This window comes from Malurus melanocephalus, unplaced genomic scaffold, assembly GCF_030028575.1.
Source record: "Malurus melanocephalus ecotype Western Australia unplaced genomic scaffold, MMel_1.1 scaffold_399, whole genome shotgun sequence".
In the NCBI taxonomy this organism is placed as follows: Eukaryota; Metazoa; Chordata; class Aves; order Passeriformes; family Maluridae; genus Malurus; species Malurus melanocephalus.
Genome location: NW_026623631.1, coordinates 90,834 through 104,549, shown reverse-complemented (window position 1 = coordinate 104,549; position 13,716 = coordinate 90,834). Strand labels below are relative to the sequence as shown.

At 43.3% G+C, this 13,716-nt stretch overlaps 1 protein-coding gene across 2 annotated transcripts in view; it reads left to right on the top strand.

The window, feature by feature from the left end:
- Window positions 1-13,716, top strand: part of SGCD (sarcoglycan delta) — a 291,805-nt gene that overhangs the window by 272,381 nt on the left and 5,708 nt on the right. The gene's annotated exons all lie outside the window — the stretch shown is intronic.

Below are 13,716 nucleotides of genomic sequence, written 5' to 3'. Positions count from 1 at the left end.
GACAGAGAAGCAATTATTTGGCAATTTCCAGGTTTTGTAAGAGGCAGCTGTTTCTCTCTCTGTTCCTGTTTCAGCCAGGATCTGTGTGATGGGGCTCAYGATCCCATTGTCTGTGTTTTATTGAGTCTGGGGATGGAATAGGTTCCTTCCCTTGAGCACTAATGTGGTTTGTTACATAAGAATGAAAATCATTTAGGCCAGAAGATGCAGCAGCAGATAGCACGTGGAGGTGAGATAGAGTTACCTCCTTCACATGCAATGGGCACATCAGAATTCAACACCAAAATTTCAGAAACAGGCCAGCAGGAATGTAAATAACTTCACAAATCTCCAGGGTTTTTTTTTTAATAGTTGTGTTATATTAAATATATTCCCTTCTAATTCACAGCTAATTGAGTTTGGGCAGCCAGGGCATGTTCAGCTCATAATTTCTTGCATAGGATTAGTTTTAAATGTGTAGATGAAAGAAGCTTTTCCTGTGCATAGTGCAGTGGAAACAAAGCTCCAAGACCAGAGGAGAGCAGGGACAATGTGCTGGAATGGGCTCTGTGGGGATTTCAGCAGGGCTGGGGCTCAGCAAGGAGAAAAACGAGGTAGACCCAACCACTGCACCTCCACCACTTCCTAATTGCTTTGAAATACAAATATTCACTGCCACAAAACGCTGGGATGCTGCATGGACGTGGGGATGTGTTTTAGAAAGCAGCTCAAACAATGCTGAAGTTTTTATTTTGAAGCTTTCACCTGGCAGGATTAAGCAGTTTCCTGGCAGGTGGATGCACAGMTGTGGGTGGGGTTGTGGGTTCTTCACCTTTCACTCTGCAAGATCAGATCCAACCTGAAAAGTTGCATTTTGATATCTGGGCAACGTTAAAAGTCTGACTGCGAGAAATGGAAGGAAACATTGGAAAAATCTTTATCATTAATGTTGAGAACATTCCTTATCCATCTTGAAAAGGAGAAACAGGAGGGAGTGGCTTCATGTGCCTCCTCCCCATGGAGGAAACTTCTCTGAAGGAAGTTTTCTGCTCTATTTCTCTGCTAGAGATCTGCAGATTTTCTGAGCTCAGTATGGCAGTGTCAAAATGAGAGATGTGTTAGGCTGAGTCATTCCTGTGCTTTGGCCCAGCAGATCCCAGCTGGGAGACATCAACAACTGGGAAATGCTACTGGGCAGGATGGGACACCCAGAATTGAATGTGGTGTGTGGGCATGACACAAATGTTCTCATTTCCTTGTGGAAAGCAGGTGAGGAGTGGATTCCCTGTTCTGGAGCTGGAAATAACCACTCCTGGCTGCTGGGACATGGAGTGTTCCAGGGAATGCTGAGATTTGGTGTTCTCTGTTCCAGGGGGGTGACTGTGTGCTCTGAGGAGCAGGTGGCATGTGCAAACCTGGCAGATTGGCACCATCAGATGGCAGAAATCAAGGCACCTCCCATGCCTTTTGCTTCAAAGAACAGAATCACCCCAGATTTTAAGGAGCAGGGGAGGCTCCAGCTCCCACCCTGCCCGGCTCGGTGGCTTTGGTTGCTGACACAGGGGAGGACCATGGCAGTAATTTTCACTGGGAAGGTTTTAGAAGTGATGGCCACCCATAAAAAAAATTACCCACATTCCAGTTGCACTGGAGGAATCTGAACAGAGTTAAGTTCTTGGCTGTTTTATTTCTCCTCCTGCTACCTACCAAGCAGACAATCAATAGTGTTAATGTGACTGCTGAGAGGTGYCATGAGGGTGCAGGCAATTCAGAAAAAGCAAAGAGTTCCAGGAAAAAAAAAATATTCCTTACAGCTTTGATCATTGTTGGTTTCTAAGACCATAAAAAATRCCCACAATTCATATTTTCTATTGCAATGTTTCTTCATTATAATTATTATTTTGTTTGGCTGTGCAAAGGGAGAATTAAGGTTGATTTTTAAGGTMTGATTTCCTTTCTCTTGTTGTGTTCCCAAGGTAACTCTACTCGTGTCTTTTAAAAGCAGTGCTTGGGAAGTCAGTGGGGTGGGATCTGTGTACCTGGGGTCATTCCCAACTCACAARAACATCTGGAGAGGTTCCTCATGGAGCTGATGGCTCAGGGCYGTGCTTTGCAGCAGAGGGGGCACTCTGTGAGGAAGTTTTCCAATTAGTTGGCTTGGATACTAGGAAAAATCAGCAGAAAAGAGTTGTCTGTATCATTTTGCTGTGCTGGGGAGAATTCTCCCTCGTGGGCTGTGCTGAGCCATCCCCACCAGGGACTGCTGGATGTGCTCACCCGAGGTCACAAAGGCTGGAAATGGAATCCCAGCACATCAGCCACAAAACCTTTTAAAAATCAAAATAAAATAGTGTAAAATGAATTGAAAATCCCAGCCAAAAACCTATTCTACCACTGAGTGGTGCAGCAGCTTTTCTGACATCAGTTCTTTTTTKGTTTTTAATCTCTTTCATTTCACCTCTGTTTGACCTCATCCATTAGCAGCTGGAATTGTCTCTCTGTTATCTGCTAAGGAGACATCCAGGGAGGTTATTGCAGCCAAAATGCAGGCTTGGCCAAGGAAAGGAACCTCCTGGGGGGTCAAGAAATGTTGAACATATTCTCATGTTGCCATGGCTGGCCCAAGGAGCAGGAGAGAACAGGTTTCATGTCTTAAAATGAACACCAGCAGCAGCTCCATGGAACAAAGGGCAAAAAGAGAGCCAGGAGAAGGAATCAGAGCTTCTGTGAGCAGCAGGGTTTCACAGCTCTCAAGTCCCCCCAGGTGAAGCAGGACAGGGGTGTTCTTCCCTGGGAAGAGTTGGGTTTGTGCCAACTGGGCCACCACAGGTTCAGCCTCTCTTGCTGTTAAAGAAAACATCATCTAACTTTTCTGTCTTGAAAGATTGCCAAGCCTTACCTCTGAATGTGTGTTTTACTCAGGAGTGATTATGTGCAAAAGATAAATAGAAAACAGWTTTGGTTTTAGCTGAAATTAAATTGATGCTAAGAATTTGCAAAACATCCTCTTCCCTGAATTAAAGTAGTCCCTTTGGAGATATCTCTATACTCTTTTTTTTCAGCAAGTTGGGCTTTTTTTTCCTTCTGATMTCTTTATCTCTCTGCTACTTCCCTCCCTCCACCCACCCACACAACTCCTTTATTTTCTTCTCTACTCTAGTTCCCAACCTATTTTCTTTTGCATGTTTGAAAGCAAGAAATCAGCTGGAAATCTCAAAGAGCTGTAAGATTTTCTGTTCTACACTATCAAACAGCTTTGAGCCTGACTTGTTCAAATATTCCTCATCCCTTCCAAACTCCTCTGTGCCAAAAAGATCACAAGGAGGAGCCCTGGGCCTCTCTCACAGTCTCATTCTTGGTTGTCTTGCCCATTCCATGCCTCTGTTTTATTGTCCCTCCCAAAGCAAGGCTGTGAAYGAGTGATCTGGAGGGTGAAACGTTCCCAACTCTGAGCAGGAGCCCAGCACTTTGGAAAACAGGATGGTGCAATATTATTGCCTGAGAATGGGCTGGATTTGAGGAATTTGGAGCCTTTCTGTGCCCTTGCACAGGCAGAYATGGAACCATATTGCTGCTGTGACTGTGAATGAGGCCACAACCTTGGCATATGCATCCCTTTACATTTACAATTTATGCATATTTACCATTTTTTTAAAGACTACTGGGAACAGAAAATGTGCATCTTCTGCATTAAAATGAAAAGTAACTGAAAACCTGTTCTATGCTCTAYATAGCTCTGATCAGAGGGGAAGAGATGACTGCAGATTTGTGGTTGACAGGCTTCAGAAAAGGTTCAACAGAGTGTGAAAATTGACATTTAGCAAATAGCAATTCAGCCTTCGTTTTTTGTGGAGCTGCTCGAAATAAACGGCAGGTTTTAAGCAAAATGTTTGGTCAGTTGTTATATTGGATGTTGCTTGTCTCATTACTGCAGTTAATTAAAAGSGTGGACAATAAGTCAAAGCCAGAGTCAATAAGTTTGTTAATAAAGATTTAATTTGGTGGAATCATTATAAATTGACTGTACAATGAATGGACGTGCCACAGGAATGTGAGTGTCTGAAGGTCCATAAATGGGTTTTCAGAAGTGCCCATCAGGTTGTAGCCAATTTGTTATGCTAAATAAGCTCTTCAAATCCATTTAGGTAAGTCGTGTTTCCAAGGGTGTCACCACTGAGTAGATGATGCACACAGACACACCTTTCTTTTTTTTYYYCMSSWKKTTTTTTTTTTTATTCTGCCATTTCAGATCCTTTTTTAAACTTTGTTATCTCTGTATTTCTCATCGTCAGTGATTTACTATTAACGCCAGTCTTTTTAGAAGGAATAGAATAAATCATCAGAGAATGAGTAAATCATCACTACATTGAGTGCTGGAGGCTGAGTCTGTGCCCTCCCCATGGGAGATTTTAATCCACATGACCCTTTTCCTTTATGGCTGACCAAACAGCAGGTACAAACCCCATGGCAGACAAACTTCAAAAATTCAAAATGAAAATCTAGATTGGCATCTCTTCCTCAAGCAGTTGTGATGCAGAAGGCTGCATGCAAAGTCTGGTGGTAATGACTGCAGTATTTGCATAGCTCTGCACCCCTGSCAGTAATCCTCTCATTGGAGTGCTCTGGGTTATCACAGGAAAGCAATTTCTCTGTCAGGGATCACATGCTGGTCGGCTCTGCAGGAACTCTTCAAAAACCTGGAAAACAGGAAAAAAAAATTACATCATGCTGCCCTCTTTCAAAATAAAGCAGAAGAGCAAATCAGGAAAGTAGCGGAGATTTGGCCCAAATTCACCCAAATTCACTGATTTGACAGTCACCCCAAAACAGAGAACCATGCACTGTCTGTGTTAACAAATACTGTATGGGTTCCCCCTGCAACTTTTACCTGACTCAAGCATGCATTTTTTCATCAGGTTTTATCATTTTAGGCTAACTCAGGTGGCCTCTGTCCTCTGCCACCATCCAGCAGGCAGTAGAAACTTCAAGAAAAATCTGATTGAAGCCTAAACTGTTCCCCCTGGGACAGCATTGCTCTGCCTGCACCAGTGGCTCAGGATTGCTGTGAAATGTGGTGGCCCTGCAGATCTCCCCTGTGATGGGTTTATCTCCTCTGTGCTTGTAAGGGCAGCACCTCATTAGACATTGGGTACAAACGGTGTCAGTGGCCCCGAGGAAGAGCCACAACATTTGGTTTTTATTCCTTTTTCTCCCCCCCCGCACAGTGACAGCACATGAAGATAACACCCAGTCTTTGCAGCCTCTCCTGCAATTCTGCTTGAAAGGRTTTCTTCCAATTTATGCCTTTTAATTAGAAGCCTTCAACCTGTAATTAGAAACTTACACCAGCCCAACCTTTGTTTCTTAAAAAATGCATTTGTGGTTTAGGCAATTATGGTAACATGAAAAGTAATTATTCTTCTCCGTGTGCGAAATGAGCGTGGTCGTTAACGCACCCACCAGGAGGAGGAATTTATTTTGTTTTGATTTGTTTTAATTTATTGCAAGAAGAGAGGTAACAAGAGAAATAAATAGGTGGTTTAGGTAGTAGATGGGGTAACTCTGGCTCTGTTGGTTTTAGGGGTGCAGGAAGGCTGTGGTCAGTGGGTCAGGCACAGCAACACTGTGAGTCCAAGTCCCCTGGTTACCACACACGGGTTAGCCATGAAGACATTTCCAAACTGGTACTTGAGCAGTTTTGAGCCAAACTGACTCTTGAAGAAAGTGTGGTCAGTTTTTTGTAATAAAATAATTACAAATTTGTAAGTGCCAGCCAGTGGCATCAATAGCAGCACAAGGAGCTCACCCTGCTCTGTGATAATGTCATTTTCTGGCCCAATTCTGACCATGCCAAGAGAGGGGTCATCTGTCCTTTGGTTTCCTGCAGCCAGAGCTGACTCTGCTGTATTTCACAGTGTGGTTACTGYCAGAGAYCATCACAGAGTGGTTTGGGTTGGAAGGGWCCCTYGGGATCATCTCATCCCACCCYTCCCACTAGGCCAGGGTKCTCTAAGCCCTTCCCAACCTGTCCCTGCCATGTCCACAGACAGGACCCTCTCCTTTGGGCTGGATTTGCTGAGTCCCAGCCTGACCTGCTGTGGGTTTTTCCATCCAGGTGTGCTCAGAGTGCACAGCAGCTCTGTCCCTGCTCAGGRTGCAGCCCCAGCCACTCAGCATCTCCCTCTGGCCACAGCCAGCTGCTGTTTCTGGGACTTTTCTCCCCACATGGCACACAGATGGCTCTGGATGTCCCARTTTGCCACCTAAGGCTGAAAGAKGGACCATCCCAGGTGGSGAGAAGGACGCTGCAGTCATCTCTRCACTTAGAGTMGGARTAATTCTTTTTACATCCCTGAATCCCTTCCCTGTCTGCTGAGACACATCATCTTTTTAAACCACATCTGTATTTACCACACATCATGTTCAGCTATCTCCCAATTTTTATGATAATTTCGCTCCTTGATTTATAAGCAACAGAATTTTTTAATTATCCAGATGATTTTAATTTTCTCAGCCATACCTCCACTTCGTTAAACATTAATCTTGCGCTTTTTTCTTAGACAATCTCTGCCCTTCACCACTTCTCCAGTTCATAATGAARCTAGATCTCAATAGTACTGCACATTCATTTTTCTCCCTAGATTAATTTGATATCTTCTGCTTGATCTCAGGTTTTGTCTTCTAAATACTATATTTGGCTTCTAGTAAACCATGCCAGAAATTACTTTAAACGTAGAAAAGGGAAAAAAAATACCCTAAGACATTTAAGACAACTTTACATAATTACCTTGCCTTCAGCAGTTCCTCTGCTGTAGCATGGTAGGCAATCACAAAGAATTTACAATTGTATTTTGACTGCTCCATGTTTTCCTACTTTTACTGCTTTTTAGTGCTTTGAATAAGCCTCAGCGAGTGCAGAGTGTACTGGGAGACTGCAGCAGGGGATTTGCAGTGTGGTGGGAGGCTCCATATGTTCAACATTTTCCTCTTGCTGAGGAATGGCATTTTTTTGGAGGGAGAATGAAAGTTGGTTCTCACCTGCTTGGTGCTGCAAGACAATRCCATTCGTACAAACTCCTCTGATTACTCATTTGTCTGGACCATCTCAAACCTTTTTTTATATTAGCTGAGCATCTTCCTGGTGCTGGCTATGACCTAYTTTGGGGTGGTTTCAAGCCACTCCTGTTAATTAGCCCTTCTCACAGAGTTGCAGTCTCTGAAGAGATAATAAGAWATGTCCTTTACATGGTCAGGAGATGCTGCTTTAGCATGAACTGTCTTCAGGAAAAGTTCACTAAACACAGTACCCATAACTCAAACTCGGTGAAAAATACATAACCTGGTYCATTGGGCTCTGAGATGAAGTTACCAAAACCAGCAGCAGATTTATTGCCCTGCTGGTGATGAARCACTTCTTGAAGCTGTAAGAGCTGTATTTAAAACAGAGGAAAGGAAAGTTGTAAACACAAGGTTCCCTATCCAAGGAAACAGTAAAGCTTACAAACAAAGCACAAGGGCAACTTTTTCAACTCCTTTTTGTCTTTCTCTTGACTCAGCTTTGTATAAAATCTCCTCAGCATCGGTGTTGTCCAAATACAGAGGAGAAAATTTGTTGCACCCCCTGCTGTTTGAGCCAGACTTATCCCTAACYCAATTAGAAAACTGTAATTTCCAATAAAGCATCATTAGACCTGTGCACCTGTCAGGTCTCTGACAGATTTAGGTGGGTTTTGCTTGGGAATTAACCATGGTTTGGGGAGATAGCTAAAATAATTTTCATTTACTGTTCAGTGAATCACATTAGAAATGGCACGAGGTTTTGGACCCCCAGCCATAACAATCTCATTCAGATTRTGGCTGCAGTGGAATTGTCACTTATTCAATTTGCAGCATAARCACTGCAAACTGTATGGTGATGCACACTGTCAAACTAACCAGTATTTACAGCRATAGGCAGGATCTACAATTGGATGACATGATAATAATATATCCTTGTTTACTTGTCTAATTGTTTCTAAAGAAAATACCCTGGAAACCTTCCATAATCAAGATTTATTTCTGTTGATTGAGACTGTAATCAGATGTCCCTATTCAAACAGTAATTGGTGTGCTTCATTAACATGTAATTGAAAACAAGATTTATGTCAATGCGAGGCAATAAATAACAGGGATACATATTTTCTTATTAGAGATGATCTCTTCTGTAAGCTCTCAGAGTGTTTGCTGCTTTTGTGCTGTGCCCCCTAGGTCATATTTTTGTCAAAAACATGGTATCTTAGAAAAAGACATTGTGCATTTCCCCCTTTTGATTTTATACTCTTGTTCTGGTGTACCAAGGCCAGCTCTCTTTTTTTCTCTTTCCTGCTTTATATTAGAATTGCTGTTCTTGCCACACTTTACCCTATGTTTTTGTCATGAAATGGCAACACCAGCAGGAAGGAATTCTGGTGATGAAGGGTAGAGCTCAGGGCAGGGACAGAACTTTGTTTGAAATTATGTTCAATTGAGGTTTTCACCAGGTGAGTCAGGCTCAGCCTGTTGTTCCTCCTCACACACTTTCTTTCTGTTCCAGCACAAGCGAAGACAATTAAATAAAAACATTTAAAAGCATTCTAGAAATAAAAACTAAGCATGCCTTCTTTGCAATYCAGTAAAACCTAATTAACTTCCAGTTAATAGGGAGAACAGCATTGTGTTTTGTCCTAGGAGTAGACACATATGAGATAACACACAAATAATGAAGCCAGAAGTGTAAGTCACTGTGAATGGGTGATCCCATTGATTTCATTGAAACAAGGGAGCTAAAATTGAAAACAAATTTCAGCCCGAGATGCTGGTTCATTACCAGCAAATTGATGGAGCTCCGTGTTTACTCGCTGGCGTAATTTACCAATTGCATGAGATGTAAGCAGGCACGGTGCTAGCGTTGGCTAATTTTATGCTCAACGTGAATCTTATGGCTGGTCAGATGGATACCATAAGAAATAATTAGAGTCATTAGGAGTAATGGGCTACAGCTGCAGTAATACATGCTCTATTCTCAGTCCAGAGGTTTCTAAGCAAAATTAAATTAGCTCCTGTTCCCACTCTGCTGCATCATATGCTCCTCTCCTCCTGAGCATGAACTTCTCTTTCCGTTTCCATACTGCAGGCAGTGTTTGTGCCCCACACAGAAAAATCCCTTGTGGGGACAAGGAATTCTGGAGCTTGAGAGCGCTTCTTGTTTAAAAATAAATAAATAAATAAAATGAGAAAAATTACAAAGTGGTAGCAGAAGGTCTTCAGTTCACATTAAGCCTTCCATGTGTTGAGGATCATCCCTCTCCTCTGCTGTAGCYTTTGGTGCAAGGCACAGATTGCAAGTCACAAGTCACATTTGCATCAGTGTTGGATCTAGGCAAAATTCCCCTCACAACTATTTACATCAAATTTTCCCTTTTAACAGAATTATGTCCACTGTATTGGGAGCACATCAGCAGCCCCAACTGCAGGTGATACTGCCTTCACATCTTTAATAYCCCTTTTTTACCCCAAATTCAAAAGGCTGTTCATAAGAGTAAGGAAAATGCTGTATTATCCTGGAGGGGGTGAGGGGAGGAACAAGAGGGAAATAGATTCCRTGGTACTGAAGTGATTAATGTGATAATTTATGATGAAGGAAATGAAAACTAGAAATCTGGGTAAGTAATGATCTTTCCAAGTGAATGACTTTCCTCTGGAACCACAATAGAAGCTTGTGTGCTGGTTTCCTTTAAATTGTTGCAAAGCAGGGTTGACACATTTTTTGCTCCCTTGTTGGTTTTGAGGAGAACAGAATTTCTAGCGATTTCCAGGGGTTCACTGTGAGATGCCCACATGCCATCACCTCCCTTTAAAATGGGAGGTGCTTTGGGRGTAGGATTGAGGAGAAGGGCTTAAAAAGCAGATTTAGCACTGCAAATTAAGAGTGGTGAGCTGGAGCTGGGTGTGCTCAGGGGAGGAACAGGACTAACACTATTTTTGATGAAGGAAGAAGCACAGTACCACATGTTTGGAGAGATCAGTTATCCAGTGCCAGCCCTTTATCCCTGGTACTTCCCTGGCCTCASTAACTGCTTCACAACTGCTAATATATTTATCTTTTCATCCTCCCTATGGAGCTGGGAAGTGCTATTACCTCTGTTGCAGAACTAAGAACTGAGATTAAGGGTCAGATTTGTTATGGCATTTAGGTGCTCAATGGGATTTTCAGAAGTAGCTAACACCCGTTGTAATAAGTGGAACTTGGGAACTTGGGTAGTTCTGAAAATCCTGTTACTTGTGTCTTTTTTTTTGTTAAAACATGGACTTCTGAGGCACCTTGGGATCCAGAGGAGTTATTCCCATGTTGTGGGGAGTCACCCAGAGGAGAATGTCTCCTCATCCACCTCCTGCAGGTGGGACAGGAGCAATTTCATGGCAGCAGCTTACCTCAGTGCAGAATTCAACAAGCTGTAACTGTGCACAGCAGTGCATTTACCCTTCCTGCCCAGCTCTGGGAGAGAGGTCAAAATCCAGTCCTGCAAATACCGGAGCCAAAATAAGCAGCACCCATGGTCAATAAAAAGGGCTTATGTGCCAATTGCTGGGATGGAAAATTCAAGAGCAGGAGCAAATAATGAAACAATCTATATTCATGCAGCCACCTTTCCAGCCTGCTGCTCTAAGTACAGGCTTACACCTGAACGGGAGATGGGAATCCCACTAAAAGCTCCGGAGTATCACACTGGAAAACAAATGTTGATTTTGAACAAATTATCTGTTCATCTCTAAATCATTTTCTTTCATTATTAGTCTCCAAATTGGTTCTGCTCTGCAAGGCAGAATTAGGTTTAAAAGCAGAGCATCTCCTAAACGTCTGCTTCAAAGGAAAGTGTTGGGTAAACATTGCTCAAACCCCCWGAGCATAAACTCCTCAGCTGCCTTCTCTGGCTTTGCATAGATTTTGCAGCTCCTGGTTTGTGGACAGGTGTCTCAGGAATTGACTCAGGATATCAGAAAATAATCAAATTGAATCCTTTACAAACATAAGCCACTTAAACAAATTTTTAAGACCTTTCTGTCCTCCTTTACAGTAGCATAAACTGGGCTGAGATTCCCATGCAAACAGATGGACTTACACCAGTGTGGAACATGGAGGAGAGAGAAGAGTCAGACTCCAAAGCACAGCACAAGGACAAAGCCATGTGGGCTGCAGCCTGAACTTTTCATTATTGAAACAGCAGCACTTTGCTGCTGTAGTACTTTCACTCTTTCCATAGCTTTTAAAAAGCCCCCTGGTCTTCAAAATTGTATTTTTAGCATTAAAGGAGTGGATTTGGGGTGATTCAGTGTGTCAGCAAGATTGCAGCTGCCTGAGATGGTGATTTGGGATGGTGGAATAGCACAAAGCCCCAGTGATGGTGGTGGTGTGTCCTTGTCCCATGTCACACCACGGAGAGGGTCCTTTGTGCCTCCATGGGGAAAGAGGCTCTTCATGGACCAGAATGTGTCTAAAATCACATGGGTTCCAGCAGAGTTTGTACAATTCTGTTATTCCACTTCTTCAGGTGGAGTAGGGAAAACAACTCYGTCACTTTGTTAGATGTGAAAGAGAATAAAACTTTGGGACAGTGTTATCCAGGACACTCCAAATCCTTGGTAGCTTATTCAAAGCTCGAATTTTAACTCAATTTGCCATTCAGGGGACCTGTGACAGGAAAAGATGTGCAAGAAAGTCTTTCATTGATCCTCCCCCACCATGGGAAGACATCCACGATTTCCCAGTTCTCCTCACCCACCACTAAAGATGTGGGACTGAGAGGCCACTCCTGTGCAGAGCAGGAATTGAGTGCTGCTGCAAATGAGTGTGTTTGTACTGTGCTGTCTGAACACTGTTTTGCACTTAGAAGATTTATTTCTCAGTGGATAGAAGAGCTAAAAGATTAACAGATGAACAAATGCATCGAGACAGCCAGGACATCAAAGAAATTGGAGATTCACTGAGATGCTGGAGAGCTGAAGAGTCACCTGGCTGTGTTCTCAGGAATTATTTTATCCTCAGATTAGCTCAGGTGTCTTGGGATTTGGACACATCCTTGGGTGAATTTAGCAACATGATTTAGGATATAACTGGCCCCAGCTCTCTGYTGTTCCTGCTGAGGATCCTGCCAGTGGAGCAGAGGGAATGTGTGCCTTTATCCCAGCCACTGCAGATCCTTTGGGCTCAGTGCAAGCAGAGGGTTCTTTGTTTTTCAGGGCAAACACCATCCTGTGAGCTCCACCAAGGGTGAGAGTGGGCTGCATCCCCGGGCAGAGATCTCCAGGGAAARTGTGGGTCAGACATTTGTCCTCCGTGCAATCTACAGTTCAGTCAAGCAAGGAAAAATAAGTGAATTACAGCAGTCTTGACCTTAGATTCCTCATACACGAGCCAGACAAGGGGTGACACCAGTTGAAGAAATCAGAAAAAGGTTTCCATAAAATGTGGCATCCCTGCAGAAAACAAAAAGCAGCTCAGAAGGATTGTGCAGAGGCTGCTAGCTGTGAGACCATGCTCATTCCTTGGGCTGGATATGCCTCAGTTGCTCCCTGAAATTTAGATTTAGTTAAGTCAGCCAGGAAATTATGGATGAGTTTGGGGTCTTGAGGGAAAGGTGTTCAAAAAGCAGCAATATGAAGATGCTGAAAAGAGGGAAAGTCGTAACTTGCAAAGTGCCACGCAGAGGGAGCTGTGCCTGTGCTTTATTGAACTGTTGGCTGCCATAAATACAGCAGAATTCCCTCAGCCTCCCATAATGCTGTCTCAGTACCAGCAGGAGTCCATTTAAGAACACTCTTCCTTGCACAAATGATTATAGATATGGAGAGCAGGAAAGAGCTGATGCAGGCAAACCCTGGGAGCTGCCCCTGCTCAGCTTTGGGCACTGCTGCCAGCCCAAAATGGGCAAAGCAGAGCAAATCTGCTTCACCTGAGGAGACCATAGCCTAAGTTTTGTGATGATAAAGTAAATAAATAGTGATAAAATCAGCTAAGAGGGAGAGGTGTTTTTTATTATCATTTGCAATGCAGAAAGTAATAAAAGGCTGTATTATAAGTAAGAAAGAGACAAGTATAGAAGTGTAATATAGTATAATAGAAGATCTAAAAATGGGTAATGAACAAGGAAGACTGAACCCTGTGCTTCTGCACCTTACAGCATTAACCCCAATTGCCTGAAGCCAAAGCTCAGTGCTGTAAAGGCTGTCAGGGGCCTGTGTTGTGTATCTGTCCTTAGGAGGGGCTGAAGCTCTGCAGAGCACRTGGTCATGCCTGGAGTGATGTGAGYCTGGRAMTGGAGACCRTGAATTTTGGGGTCTTCAGCCTGATTGTTTTCACTGATTTCCTTGCATCCTTAAACCCCTCCAAACCTCAAATTACGGGAAATCAGGAGAACTAATTTATTGAGTGGTTTGAGGAAGAGGAGCACTTGCCCTCTCTGTGTAGGTTCTCAGCTTTGCTGATATCTCCCATTAGCACTGATTAGTGAGAAATCTGAACGAGAAAAAAGAGTAAGCAGACCTTGGGGGCAGTTTTATTGCCCCTTTACTCTTGGCCCAGCACAGCAAAGCCAACACAGAACAGCAGCAGATGAAATTTGTGGTGTGTTTGTGCACAATCTCTTTCCTCTGGCTAAAACAGGCTTGGACCTGAACCTCAGCAGGTTGTGAGGTGCAGGACAAAGGCTGAGCTGAGCAGGA